Below are 15,847 nucleotides of genomic sequence, written 5' to 3' on the forward strand. Positions count from 1 at the left end.
TAACTTATATGTACCATTGCCGTTTAAGTGAAGGCCATCTGAGCGAAGATCCTTGTCTCCTACCCACCCATTAGGATCTAGAAATCTCATACCCAGTTTCCCACATACCCACTCCATAGTCTCATTTAAATCCCCAATCACCTTCCAGTCAGTATCCCTCCTACACAGTATTCCACTGATAACAATCTCCGCTTCCTTAAACTTCATCCGTGCTGCATTTACCTGATCCCACACATCCCCAATGTTGGTACTTATACCTGCTTGCCTTACGTTGTTAGTACCAACGTGAAACACTACCACCTTCTCCTTCCCCACTTCCTTCTCTTCTACTTTCCTCAACATCTGCCTCAACCTGATTAATGGATAACACTCTACCCTGGTTCCATTTCCTCCACACACTTTCCCCACGTGTCTAACGATGGAATCCCACATGACCAGAGCCTCAACCCTACCCACCTCATTTGAACCCCTCCCCTCCTGGTCAGCCCTATCTTCTCTCACTGCTGCAGAAGCTATTTTCTCCTCCCTTTTGTCCCTCCCGTGACCCTCTTCCACTTGTCTTTTCCTTTCCACTACACTACATTTTCCTTTCCTACCTTTTCCCTTCCTCCTACTTCCACACATATCAGCAACAGTTCCCTGTTCCTCACCTCCCCTCGGTTGTTCTACCTTCAGTGACCCGTACCGATTTCTCACAGACATCTGTCCTGAATTCTGATCCTGAATAGAGCCCTTAGCCTGCAATCTCCCTCCCCTTAAAACATTAGACCACCTGTCTTCTACTATTCCCCCATTTCCTTCCCATGCCTCCTTTACACCTACTATATCCTGTACATTATTTGAGGGAGGCCTACATTCCTTTCTGTCTTCTGAGATAATCCTAATTATCTCCCTGAAACTCTCCAACTCCTCCCTCATACTCCTTAATGCCTGGCCACACCCACAGGTCCTACACTTGCACTTCGTAGCCATTATTAACGGAATAATGGGAAGGAAGAAAAAATAAAATAACTTATTCTGTGCAAAATAAAAATGAAAGGGAAGAAATGTTGCCTATAAAAATGAAAGGAAAGAAATATTGTCTAGTATAGTTCACAAAGATCACAGAACAACAAGGTAATGAATATGAGCTGCTACTACTACTACTACACTACAATACTACTTAGTTGTACGAAATTTTTTCTACAACACCCTAACTGAATTAAAATTGCTGTTAATTGCTGAAAACCGAAGGTAATACACAATTCTGAACTGCAGTTATGTTTACCCTAATTACTGCAACAGAATTCTAGTAAAAGAGTTAATACAGATACAACAGATACTATACTACACAAATATTTCACAGTAGTAGAATAAACACACTAATTTATGAATTTTCACGACCGCATTGTAATCGAAACCGACTTTCAACCTATTAGGTCGTGTTACGTGCATTTAGTACGTGTTGAAGAGATGATAAGTACAGAACAAAAATGGCCAACCAGACACCAGTGGGATCCGAACCCACAACCTCCCGATTTCGCGTCGGTTGATCTACCATTTTTGTTCCGTACTTAACATCTCTTCAACACGTACTAAATGTACGTAACACGACCTAATAGGTTGAAAGTCGGTTTCGATTACAATGCGGTCGTGAAAATTCAATATTCATTGACATGGCCCTCAACGGGCAACTTAAACGCACTCTACAGTGTGATGGTAGTAGTACCGGACCTGTAGCCACCGCCGTCTCGATCCTCCTATACTGCCTGCTCTATGCGAGCCTTTTAGCGACTACGCTGCAACAAAATTTCTCCGCTAACGCACAATGTTCTAAACTCATTCTAATGACGACAGCCTACAAAACACTATGCAGTATGGTCATATGTTCAGTGAAGCTCGAATTACATCAGTAATTTTAAATATCGGCAATATTACCTGTACGAAGTAGCAGTTGGCCTCTTCATGCACAATTCAAAGATTTTCCTGGACGAAGGCTCGTACAGTACTTTTTGTGTTCTTGCCAACGCAATATCAAATAATAGAGGTCTTACGAAATTGGTTAGGATAATATCACTAACGGTTTGCTGATGTTCTTTGACCTCACACTGTAATAAAACACATTCTGAAAAGGTTTTTTTTTTTTTTTTTTTTGCTATTTGGTTTACGTCGCACTGACACAGATAGGTCTTATGGCGATGATGGGATAGGAAAGGCGTAGGAATGGGAAGGAAGCGGTCGTGGCCTTAATTAAGGTACATCCCCAGAATTTGCCCGGTGTGGAAATTGGAATAAACGGTAAACCATCTTCAGGGCTGCCGACAGTGGGGTTCGAACCACTATCTCCCGGATGCAAGCTCATAGCTGCGCGCTCCTAACCACACGGCCAACTCAACCGGTATTCAGAAAGGGAAGACGTCGCAAGTCCTCGTATTACGCTCGTACGTTTGAAGGACTTCGACAATAGGGCACAGCAGCTTAAACGAACTCCTGCAGATGCTTCACCAGAGCAACAAAACTAGGTTTTGGGTATCGAACTCCTCTTCTGTCCTGATGCATAATCAGTTCCATTTAGCGGTGTCGAAGCTCTAGGCAGTGAGATGTTGCTGACACAAATGTCACACTCAATCCTCTCTTCAACAACACGAACCTAGTACCCGCAAATTAGGATTTGATTTCCTCTTTCTAGTTTGATTGGAATATTATCGTCTGGATATCTGAGATTGTCCAAAATGTCTAAACGCGAAGACGTTTTGTGATTGTCCGTCACAATTCTTATCACAAGGAATCCACTATACTCCTCGGCTTTAATCACTTTCTGGAAAAAGAAATCCGCAGCCTGTTTCCAGTCATTCGACCGGGTCAGGAATGGAATGAATGAAGCCCCCATCTAGCAGCGAGGATAGGAACTGTGCCGGCTGCCGAAGCCTGTTGTTCCGGGGCAATGATTAATGAATGACAGATTAAATGAAATGATATTCGAGAGTGTTGCTGGAATGAAATATGACAGGGAAAACCGGAGTACCCGGAGAAAAACCTGTCCCGCCTCCGCTTTGACCAGCACAAATCTCAATGGAGTAACCGGGATTTGAACCACAGAACCCAGCGGTGAGAGGCCGGCGTGCTGCCGCCTGAGCCGCGGAGGCTCCATCCCCTTCTGGAATAAGGTGTAAAGGCACAGATGCGAGAGTAATCTGAGGATATCCAATTACTTCCTTTATTAGGTCCTTGTCTAGATAAAGCCGACAGCCGCTTTTCGCTTAATTCCCTTCTAGACGGTATTTCATGGAGTCGTATCTTTTTCTGGCTGCGAACAACCTTGCCGAGATTGGCAAAATGGTACATAACAGTTTAATATTTCGGGGAAAGAATCTGAAGTTTCAGTTGTACGAAAAATATACCCTGCACGAACGGAAAGAAACAAGTACCCACAAATTAAAATCACTTTTGAAATATATATAAGCATAACATGATTAATTCATTTCACAGTTCTATACAAAATATATCTTGTACGAACGGAAGTGACCAGACATGTTTACTCATTGTACGAAATAACTCAGGTTTTCACGCACATTCATGCACCAATAACACAGTGCTACACCCACACTGATAGCGAAGATTTTACGTCTACTGCTGCACTCTTACGGCGACTTGAAGAAATATTGGTAGTCGCGCCTTCCTGTGTTAAACTAGTGGCATAGAGCAGGCAGTATAAGAGAATCGAGACGGCGGTGCCTGTAGCTTAGCATGATGTGAGTATTATGGTGTGTCAGTAAGAGAGACGAAAACGCGTTGCTTCTGCGCAGGTGACGTCACGCCGGGAGCACTGCGAGAAATTGGCTCCACGGCTTACATGGCTTGCCACTGTTGTAATTTTAGTGTGATAAACATGCGTTAGGTATTAAATGCGTGCCATACATAATTTGAAGCTCCTTTTTTCTTCTCATTAATGTGCACGGATCACACTTTTGAAAATGCCGGCGTGTGCAATAGCAGGCTGTTTAAGCTACTACAAGAAAACCAAAGGATCATACACAAAGTATTGTTCATTCCCAGAAAAACTAGGATCTTGCCAGACTGTGAGAAAACGCCTGTCGGCGCAATGATAAATTTAGTGTGAAACACGGCACGTATTTATAATACATGATAAATTATTATTTTCTTTATTCGATACACGCTGTGTTAAGTTAATACAAAGTTTGTTATTACTTCAGGTCGAGTTTGCTCGCTTTATTTCGCTATGACGTGCTTTGAAATCCATTTAAGACAACAACTTCTGAATTATCGGAATAAAAGCAGCCGTGAATTAAAACCGGATGTATGAGACTACACCACTAGGAGGAAATATATTAACTCCTAATAGTGGCAGGGGGTTTGAAAGGGAAAAACAGAGATATCGACATACGGATGTAGCTGATCTTCTAAGGTTGCCGGCTGCTGATTTGAACAGGTGAGTGAAGAAATACATTAAATGCATGTTTAAATGTTATATAACATTCCACTTTAATTTTTTCAACTGAAAGAATAAATAACTTGTCTATGTTAATTTTCGGGAAGATGAAACTGAAGAAAAGGTGGACTATAACGGAGAAAATGGAACTAACGAGTTGGATGATTTGAGAAGAAAGATCCTACTGTTGGAAAGGGAAAACAGTCTTAAGGAAAAATATGAACAGCTATTGAAGAATGAATAGGAATTAATACAACTACTAAAGAAAAAGCAAATGACATTTCTGAGATAATTACTTCAATGTTCGGACATATTTCCTTCTCCAGGGCAAATAAGAGTTTTAATGAAGCGTGAAAATAAAATCAAGTCCGCCTCTGTGGTGTAGTGGTTAGTGTGATTAGCTGACTCTCTCCACCGGAGGTCCGGCTCTGCCACGAAATTTGAAGCGTGGTACGAGGGCTGGAACGGGGTGCACTCAGCCTCGGGAGGTCAAATGAGTAGAGGTGGGTTCGATTCCCACCTCAGCTATTCTGGAAGTGGTTTTCCGTGGTTTCCCAGTTCTCCTCCAGGCAAATGCCGGGATGGTACCTAGCTTAAGGTCACGGCCACTTCCTTCCCTCTTCCTTGTCCATCCCTTCCAATCTTCCCATCCCCCACCGAGGCCGCCTGGGCGAGACACTGGTCATCCTCCCGAGTTGTATCCCCGACCCAGAGTCTGAAGCTCCAGTACACTGCCCTTGAGGCGGTAGAGGTGGGATCCCTCGCTGAGTCCGAGGGAAAAGCCAACCCTGGAGGGTAAACAGATTAAGAAGAAGAAGAGGAAGAAGAAGAAACTGTAACAGAGAGTAGGACCACACAACACTTGGCAAGTTGTCATAGCTAGAGACTTAGTTAAAGTATGGATGACTCCAGAACACATAAATATGCTTGAAGCTTTCGAAGTTATGCTATCAAAAGAAGCAATCAGGAAAGCATGAAAACATTGCTGGCTATATCACTCACAAGTTTCGTAACAAATATTTATATTCAGATACAACTGTGCCCGCCTCTGTGGTTTAGTGGTTCGTGTGATTAGCTGCCACCCCCGGAGGACTGGGTTCGATTCCTGGCTATGCCACGAAATTTGAAAAATGGTACGATGGCTGGAACGGGGTTTGCTCAGTCTGAGGAGGTCAAATGAGTAAAGTTGGGTTCGATTCCCACCTCAGCCATCATCGAAGTGGTTTTCCGTGGTTTCCCACTTCTCCTCGAGGCAAATGCGGGAATGGTACCTAACTTAAGACCATGGCTGCTTCCTTCCCTCTTCCTTGTCAATCCCTTCCAATCTTCCCATCGCCCACCGAGGCCCCTGTTCAACATAGCAGGTGAGGCCACCTGGGCGAGGTGCTGGTCATCCTCCCCAGTTGTATCTCCCGACCCAATGTTTCACGCTCCAGGACACTGCCCTTGAGGCGGTAGAGGTGGGATCCCTTGCCGAGTCCGAGGGAAAAAACCAACCCTGGAGGGTAAACAAATTAACAAATTAACCACAAACAAACAAACAAACAAACAAACAAACTGGCTCGAATGTGTCTCAAGAGGAAATTTGATGAGACCCAGTTACGACTTACCACAAGTTACAAATATACTTGAGATAGAATTCCATGACCTTCACGGTAACTACCTTTGCTGGAAACCCTGCATATTTAACTAACCGAGAGAACCATGAAGCAATTACCGCCAACGGTGAAAGAAGTGAGTTTAAACTTAGTGCACACAAGATCTTGTATTCGCTTGAAAAACGCCCAAGAAAATGTCTAACGTTATAAACTGCTAGAGCTACCATATAACGCTTATGTGTAAGGCGTTCATGACATAAATGTAAGAGTAAAATACTTACTGACTATAGTGACATATTAGTGGTATCTCGATTGAAGGATGCGCTCTCTTCACATGGCGAGAAATGTTACCGCCTCCCTCGCTTTGCTACCAGCGTGACGTCACTGCAGTAGACTCGAGGCCGACGAGAAAGACAGATAAGTCAAATGTTGCTAATGAAAGTAGTTAATATACAGTTAAGCCTATATTTACAATAACATTCATTCAGGAATATCTTATTGAATCCAGGGTGAAAGGTAGGCTTATTGTAAGCTATTTACAAGTCTTACATTTGTTCCACTCCATACCTGGCTTCAACATCATATCTAATATTTAAATTTTGTTACCTTCCTGGAAGTTGTCTTGGAACCACCCTATTCAATTTGACATTAAATGAAATAGAGTTTATCTTACTAGCCTTGGTTGACGAAATGTAAAAATCTTACTGCAGTAAATAGATGCACACTCAGAGAAGTCAAATGTTGCTAATGAAAGTGGTTAATGTACAATTAAGCCTATATTTACAATAACATTCATGTAAGGAATATCTTATTGAATCCAGTATCAGAGGTAAGCCTATTGTAAGCTATTTACAAGTCTTACATTTGTGCCAGTCTCTACCTGGCTTCAGCATCATATCTAATACTTAAATTTTTATTTTCATATATCTGTAATTAAATAGGATATGAACGTATTACCTTAATTCCTCAGCACTGGTGTTGTAATTTATCCAACTCGTGTACCGGTACTGTAGCCCAACATTGCTGAATGATGTAAACAACGTTTAGGTTATATACACATTTTTGAAAATTAATACTTACTTACACTTCCGCACACAATACTATGAATGTAAGGTACTGTTGCACAACACCAACATGTTCACATAAATACATAATCTCCGTTATTTCCTTCCATAATCCACAAGAAACTAGCAATAACACCGCAAGAACACATGTAATAACCGGCTTCAGTCTACCATTGCTGGGACTGGTCCAGTCACGTGACTTTAACGGGCCATGGCCTGTATTTCTCGTCGGCCTCGGGTAGACTGGATGCGCACTGACACACCATTATACTTACATCATGTAGCTTAGATCCTTTCCAACAGAACAATGATGGCCTAGGCCACCATAGCTCAATTGGTAGAGCAACCGACGCGAAATCGGGAGGTTGTGGGTTCGGATCCCACTGGTTTCTGGTAGGCCATTTTTATTCTGTACTTAACATCTCTTCAAGACGTACTAAATGTACGTAACACGACCTAATAGGTTGAAAGTCGGTTTCGATTACACTAATTTATAATAGGTTGCCCACTATAATACACTACAATGATTTTAAACTATGTTCAGACGTATCCTAATTATAATACAACAGGTTATTACTAAGCACAAACTGAAATGAAAATTACAATTAAAGTTTGAAATTCGCAAGACTACTCAAAATAATAGAAATAAGCACTCTAATTTCTAATAAGTCACTAAAAGAAATTCCCGTTTACTGACAAAGACGGCTAAAAGATTTGTAACGAGAATTTCCCTGGCGTTGTCTAATGTAGTTTCTACTGTTAACATTGTAAGTCGCTTTCCTCGCATCTTATCATTAATATTACCCGTTTCAATAAATTTATTAAGTAGTCTATGAACCGTCCCACGACTTGGAACTGTAACACCTGCGAATCCATGTCTACTATCTATACTAATATTATAAAGAGGAAAAATGTGTTTGTTTGTAACGAATAAACTCAAAAACTACTGAACCGATTTTAAAAATTATTTCACCTATAGAAAGCTACATTGCAAGTGAGTAACATGGGCTGTATTTTATTTTCAAAACAATTCGAGTTGGGGGCCACGGGGGGGGGGAGATAAAAAATACTAGGCTAATATAGGCAAAATATCGTATTTGTCGTATAAGGACGAGACAAAGCTCAATTTAATCCTCTTGACGCAAAGAACAAAACTCGGTAAGCCCGACTGGCCCGAAAACCCTGTTTTAAGGCCCTAAGACCAACCATTACGGAGATATTGGCACTGAATCCGATAAAGTAATGAACTGCCGAAACCATGGCAACGTCAGCTCTAGGATTCTACAGCAGCGAAGTTATCTACAATAAATCACAAAAACCTAACATGTTACGGACACGAAAACTGATATCTGGAATCCCCTTTAAAAATAAAAGAACACAAATATTCGTTTTCAGAAAATCCACTTAAGGGGGAGGGGTGTGAAAAGAAGTGAGAAAGGAGTTGAATTATTTATGTCAGGATACATATATCTCAAAAAATGAATTAAAGACTTTAAGATTGGTGCATGGAATCGCCTTTAAAAATGAACACACGTTCTTGGAAAAGCCACTTAGGGGGGTGAAAAGAATAAAAAATCGGGTGAATTTTTAAAATGAGTATATTCTTCTATCGCTTTACCCACACATGTAGGGTTGCGGGTGCTAACTGCGTAGCACATGTGGATTTGACCCTGTTTTACGGCTGGATGCCCTTCCTGACTTCAACCGTATGTGTAGGGATGTACACTGACTGACAGAGCAAATGCAACACCAAGAAGGAGTGGTTCGAAAGGGATGAAAGGTGGGGAAAAAAACAGAGACGGCACGGACGAATAATTGATGTTTATTTCAAACCGATATGCAGGTTACACAATGCGCACGGCATCGACTCAGTAGGATGTAGGACCACCGCGAGCGGCGATGCACGCAGAAACACGTCGAGGTACGGAGTCAATAAGAGTGCGGATGGTGTCCTGAGGGATGGTTCTCCATTCTCTGTCAACCATTTGCCACAGTTGGTCGTCCGTACGAGGCTGGGGCAGAGTTTGCAAACGGCGTCCAATGAGATCCCACATGTGTTCGATTGGTGAGAGATCCGGAGAGTACGCTGGCCACGGAAGCATCTGTACACCTCGTAGAGCCTGTTGGGAGATGCGAGCAGTGTGTGGGCGGGCATTATCCTGCTGAAACAGAGCATTGGGCAGCCCCTGAAGGTACGGGAGTGCCACCGGCCGCAGCACATGCTGCACGTAGCGGTGGGCATTTAACGTGCCTTGAATACGCACTGGAGGTGACGTGGAATCATACGCAATAGCGCCCCAAACCATGATGCCGCGTTGTCTAGCGGTGGGGCGCTCCACAGTTACTGCCGGATTTGACCTTTCTCCACGCCGACGCCACACTCGTCTGCGGTGACTATCACTGACAGAACAGAAGCGTGACTCATCGGAGAACACGACGTTCCGCCATTCCCTCATCCAAGTCGCTCTAGCCCGGCACCATGCCAGGCGTGCACGTCTATGCTGTGGAGTCAATGGTAGTCTTCTGAGCGGACGCCGGGAGAACCAATCGACGGGAAATTGTTCTGGTCGATATTGGAACAGCCAGGGTGTCTTGCACATGCTGAAGAATGGCGGTTGACGTGGCGTGCGGGGCTGCCACCGCTTGGCGGCGGATGCGCCGATCCTCGCGTGCTGACGTCACTCGGGCTGCGCCTGGACCCCTCGCACGTGCCACATGTCCCTGCGAAAACCATCTTCGCCACAGGCGCTGCACCGTGGACACATCCCTATGGGTATCGGCTGCGATTTGACGAAGCGACCAACCTGCCCTTCTCAGCCCGATCACCATACCCGTCGTAAAGTCGTCTGTCTGCTGGAAATGCCTCCGTTGACGGCGGCCTGGCATTCTTAGCTATACACGTGTCCTGTGGCACACGACAACACGTTCTACAATGACTGTCGGCTGAGAAATCACGGTACGAAGTGGGCCATTCGCCAACGCCGTGTCCCATTTATCGTTCGCTACGTGCGCAGCACAGCGGCGCATTTCACATCATGAGCATACCTCAGTGACGTCAGTCTACCCTGCAATTGGCATAAAGTTCTGACCACTCCTTCTTGGTGTTGCATTTGCTCTGTCAGTCAGTGTAATTTATACTTCTATCCCAATATTATCAAGAGGAAAAATTTGTATTTTTGTTTGTAACGGATAGACTCAAAAAATACTGAACCGTTTTTAAAAATTACTTCACTTATAGAAAGCTACATTGCCAGTGAGTAACATGGGGTGTATTTCATTTTCAAAACAATTCTAGGGGATTGACGGGGGGGGGGGAGGTATAAAAATATTAAAATAATAGGCTAATATAGGTGAAATCGAATTTGTCGTACAAGGACGAGACAAAGCTCATTTTAAGACCCTTGACGCAAAGAACAAAACTCGGTAAACCCTACGGGTCCGTAAACAATGTTTTAAGGCCCTAAAACCAACCGTTGTGGAGGTGTTGGAACCACACTACCCCTGCTCTAGGAATCGGGTAAAGAAACGAACGGCCGTTAGCCATGAAAACAACCTATATACTGTACACAATTGTTAAGATGATGCGCCCATTACTTGAATAAATTTCTCAACATTTATAATCAGATTCATTATATGATGTGCGACATGAGTGACAAGCCCTTAGAATTATAATTCTCGATAATTATAGTAGTTTTTATGCATCGCGTATTTCCTTGATCATTTGTAATAGTTACGAAATGTCGGATCAAACAAATATTCATATTTGTGGTACTATCTAGCGGAAGTATACTTACACTAAAGCTGCAGCTGTGTGAAGGGAGCATGTATATCTAGGTGGGAATGAAAGAAAATCGTGGTAGTAAAAGATCTTAGAGATCGATGCTAATTAAGAACTGATATTTAGAGGCTCACATGAAGAAAAGAAGAAGAAGATACTTACACTATAATTCCAAACATGACAAATAATTTTTAAATACTTAAGTAAATACACCAGTGATATAAATATATAAAGAAGTCAGTCACACCGGTTGTATGAGTAACTAAAGCCAATTTCTGATAAGCCGTACGAAGAACGGGTACTTCGACTAGTATATTATATAATTATAACCGTTCAGTGGATTCCCAGTCGAAGATGAAGGAATTATTGAAGTTTATGATAGTATGGAAGCTGTTTGAAATCATGAGATAGTATACTTCCAGTCAATTTACGTCCAGATACATTGAAAATTCGAGGTAACTCGCTCGACTGAGTGGTAAGCTTTAATAAAATTAAATATATAAGAATTCATAAGCTCAGAACGCCGTGGTATCTAACAAATTCGCGTCCAGAAGTTTATTATTCAAGTACAACCAACTACTGTTGAATGAAAAGGACTACATTCGATGGGAGAGTAAACTGAGTTATTATTCGCAATGTTTAGTTCCGATAACAGTTTATACGTCGGAGGCCGTGGACTGAAGTATCATACATATCAAGTTCACCTTCATTTATATCTACAAGTGATCGAGAGGAACGATCGATTAAGACACAATTGAGGATTACTAGGTGCATTCCAGATCGTGAGATGTCAAGGAGAATGTTCCTCGAACATTAAAACGGAGGTTATATGGCAATTATTTTTTCTCAAGTATAAAAACACACGCAATTATATTATTGTTGTTATAGAAGGTGAATGAGCATGTCATTGACACACATACAGCTGGTTGCAGAAACTGTATAGTTATTATATGTTAATAAGAAAAGTAAATTGTAAAGGTATAGAGAAACAACAAGGCGAGTGTTGTATATATCTGTCTTGGTGTGTAACACTGCACTAATCATCACATTGTATAAGTTGCAGGCTTTATCATGTCAAGTCAGATGGAAAATCGTTACTCTGAGATATCCGCCAGTGTGGTCATGCAGGCCTGAACCGGGTCTGCAAGATGTGTTGAAACAAACAAAATGATAATATTCCAACGACCGAAATGATGGAGCTGTCTTTTCAAGAATTCGTCAAATACGATGAGTACCAAAAACTTGTCCTTTTCCCCATTCTGTTAGAATTGTACATTACGTAGATGTTTATAAGTGTGACGTGTAATATGTAAATCGAACTTGAGCGAAGTTGTAAGATCATACCTAATAATCTTAAGACATTCATGAAGTGCGATAATTCTCTTAAATGATGGTGTATTTGGGATGTGAAATTTCACCTTGCTTCGAGCACAAAACTATGGATTATGATACGGGAATTTTACTAGGAATTAATTGATCGTTTTAAGTACGGTCTTCATAACAATCATTACGTGGATAGTTCTTATCGGGATGGTTATAAAATGTTTATTATGTGTGTCGAAAGTGGAAGCTTCTTTGTAAACCAATATTTCTTTTAATGCGAATTAGTCTTAATGAGAGAAATACTTTATTAAACCGCGTTGATATAGACGGTGAAGTTCACATGTGTTTGAAACCGAAATAGTCTTCTTCGGCAATTTTCAGCTTGTGCATGTAAAGGAAGGATTTTGAATAAGCATGATGCGTAGATGAAATGATATGATATGGTTGAATGATAGGGTCCTCGAAGCAATTGAAACGATGATATGCGCGATGGTTATTTTGTAATACTTTGTTGGGAATTAAGCATTACTTGCAATGTAATGTCGTCTTCGAAGGGTTCCGATAGTGAAGTTATTGGAATGAATGCTCATCATGCGAACAATGGACGAGCGTTCAGAATTTGATAATTATGCTTCAAAGGTACTGTTTCTGTTTTATTGGACATGCGAATGGCCATCAGTAATATTAATTGCAGATATGGTTATGAAACGAATGTAATATGAATGAATAGATTAATATGATAGGAAGATGTTCGACACAATCTTACACCAATGAGACGTACGAGTTATATAATGATTAGAAATGAATTTAGGGTCATATTATACAGGGTGTTAGGTGTAAACCTGCAGATATTTCTTCTAGCAATAGAGAACGATGTGACGAGCCACTATATATCAAACTTGTAGTAATCCTCGGAAGTTATTTTCGAGAGAAAAGAGATCCGATGTTTTTAGAATAGGTAGTATGCCTTGTTCTTGTGAATGAATAGCTTCCCTTTGAGGACAGGCCAGTCACGCGCCATGCGTGAAAAACTGGTTTCTGTTTATGTTTACGTGCAAATGTACTACGTAACAGCTGAACGCTACCTATGCAATGCACGAGATGTTACGTAACATACTTGTCAAACTGGTTTTATGTTTCAGAGCAACTGAGCTACGATAACAGCTGAAGGTGGCTATTACAGTAGTGTATGCCATGTTACGTTACATTCTCGCCAGACTGGTTTCGTTGTTGTTAGTATTTGGTTTCCGTCTTAGGGGCTTCAGACAACCCAGGTCATCAGTTTCGGACCCTGGAGATGTACCGAATTCTCAGCGTTAATACCGGTTCACTTGCTGTTATGTCCTTTAGGGGATTGATATATCTGTGGTCATCAGCCCCGTGGTCTAGTGAGTATGGAAATGACCTGAAAACCTGTGTCGTTGCGGGACCTGTACGAGCGTGTGATATAATTATTGGTTGGGATAGGCGTGCCGGGACGAGAAATACAGTAGATCCCTGTTGTGCATTGCGCAAAGGTAGAAGAAAGATGGCAGGTCCTTACGCCAACGAAAGCAGTCGTAGGATGCCCTAATGAGTAGCATCGTGAATTATCGAAACACATCGAACGTTTAGATTCAAAGGAATATTGGACATGTTATACAACTAAATAAATTAAACGTACCTACATTTCGTGCCTCCTTCCGGGCTGAGTGGCTCAGACGGTTGAGGTGCAGGCCTTTTGACTCCAACTTCACAGGTTCGAACCTGGCCCAGTCCGGTGGTATTTGAAGGTGCTCAAATACTGTACGCCAGCCTCGTGTCGGCAGATTTTCTTGTACATAAAAAGAACTCGTGCGGGACTAAATTCGGGCACCTCACCGTCCCAGAAAACCGTAGAAGTAGTTAGTGGGACGTAAAGCACTTGACGTTATTATTATTATTATTATTATTATTATTATTATTATGAGGTCATTAAAAGCTGAAATACGTGGAAGAAAATAGTAAAATATGCGTGGTTTAAGAGGAAACAAGATAAAATGTATGTCACGTGAGTTAGCATCGGTCGCAGTAGATACCTACAGATTACTATGCGTAAGACGTGAACCAGGTCAATTTCGTGGGGATGAGTCACGTTACACGTAAGGTTACACGTTAGAGACATGTAGCTATTAACTTGAACGCCAGGCTGACGGTCGCTTTCATGAGTACAGATGAGTTATTAAATTATACACAATCCACAGATGTCGAACGTATCTAAGAAGATCCGCCACAACTATATTACATTTTACTATGATGGTGCTAATAACAAATCGCAGCAGCTATTGGCTTTACGTCGCACCTACACAGATAGGCCTTATGGCGACGATGCGACAGGAAAGGGCTAGGACTGGGGAAGAAGCGGCCGTGGCTTTAATTAAGGTACAGCCCCAGTATTTGCCTGGTGTGAGAACGGGAAACCATATTCTGGGCTGCCGAGAGTGGGGTTCGGACCCACTATCTCCCGAATAATGGACACTGGCCACACTGAAATGAAATGTCGTATGGCTTTTAGTGCCGGGAGTGTCCGAGGATAAGTTCGGCTCGCTAGAAGCAGGTCTTTTGATATGACTCCCGTAGGTGACCTGCGCGTCGTGATGAGGATGAAATGATGATGAAGATGGCACACACACCCAGTTCCCGTGTCAACAATTTCAACCAATTAAGGTTTAATTCCCGACCCTCCCGGGAATCGAACACGGGACCCCTGTGACCAAAAGCCAACACGCTAACCATTTAGCCATGGAGCCAGACATAAGCGACTGCAGCTATCGAGCTCGGTAAATCGCAGCAGATTACGCTACTGCGTGTTAAGATGATGTCGGTGGAATACAGTATACCTGTTAAGACATAAGGCTGCAGTAGAAGAAGAGGAAGAAGAAGGTAACGAGAGCCACATAGTCAAGCAGCACAGAGCCGAACAAAGCGCACATCAGTGACACAGACATAAAAGTGGCGTGGTCGCAGGAACTACTTTCGCATTAGTAACACTCTGTTATAGAAAAATAATGAACTGACATACAGTACGCGCTCCGTAATTCCAGGTGGACGGTAACAAGACAATCTCGAATAGAAAAGTACGGATTTACGAACGTACACGAAAACGCCTGTGAACAAATATGTACCTATGTTAAATATTACAGTACAGCAGTTTAGAAAACAAAAACATGCAGATTGCCTTACATTAAAAGAAATGTTAAACTTTCTTTTGTAAATTAACAAAACACTCTAGGCAACCTTCTTAAGTTAAATGTTAACTTATAGTTCCTATTTCAGAAATGATGAATATAAAACAATTATTTTATTGATTATTTATACGTGATGATGATGATGACGACGACGACGACGACGATGATGATGATGATGATGATGATGATGATGATAATTGCTTTCTTAATGACATCGGCCTTAAACACGCAAAGTGTCTTCTGTTTTAACTCGTAGTGAATAAGAAACAAATTATAAATTGCTCGAAGCCATTCCCGATAGATTCATGAAGGGCGACCCGTGTTCTGTTCTGCCAAACGATACATTGGCAGCATATCATGGTATACTTGGTATTCATACACTGGCATTATTTAAATACTACTACTGATGCTACTACAGTAGTATAATAAGCGGGTTCAGGCGCCTCCTC

Source organism: Anabrus simplex, chromosome 8 (genome assembly GCF_040414725.1).
Source record: "Anabrus simplex isolate iqAnaSimp1 chromosome 8, ASM4041472v1, whole genome shotgun sequence".
Lineage (NCBI taxonomy): Eukaryota > Metazoa > Arthropoda > Insecta > Orthoptera > Tettigoniidae > Anabrus > Anabrus simplex.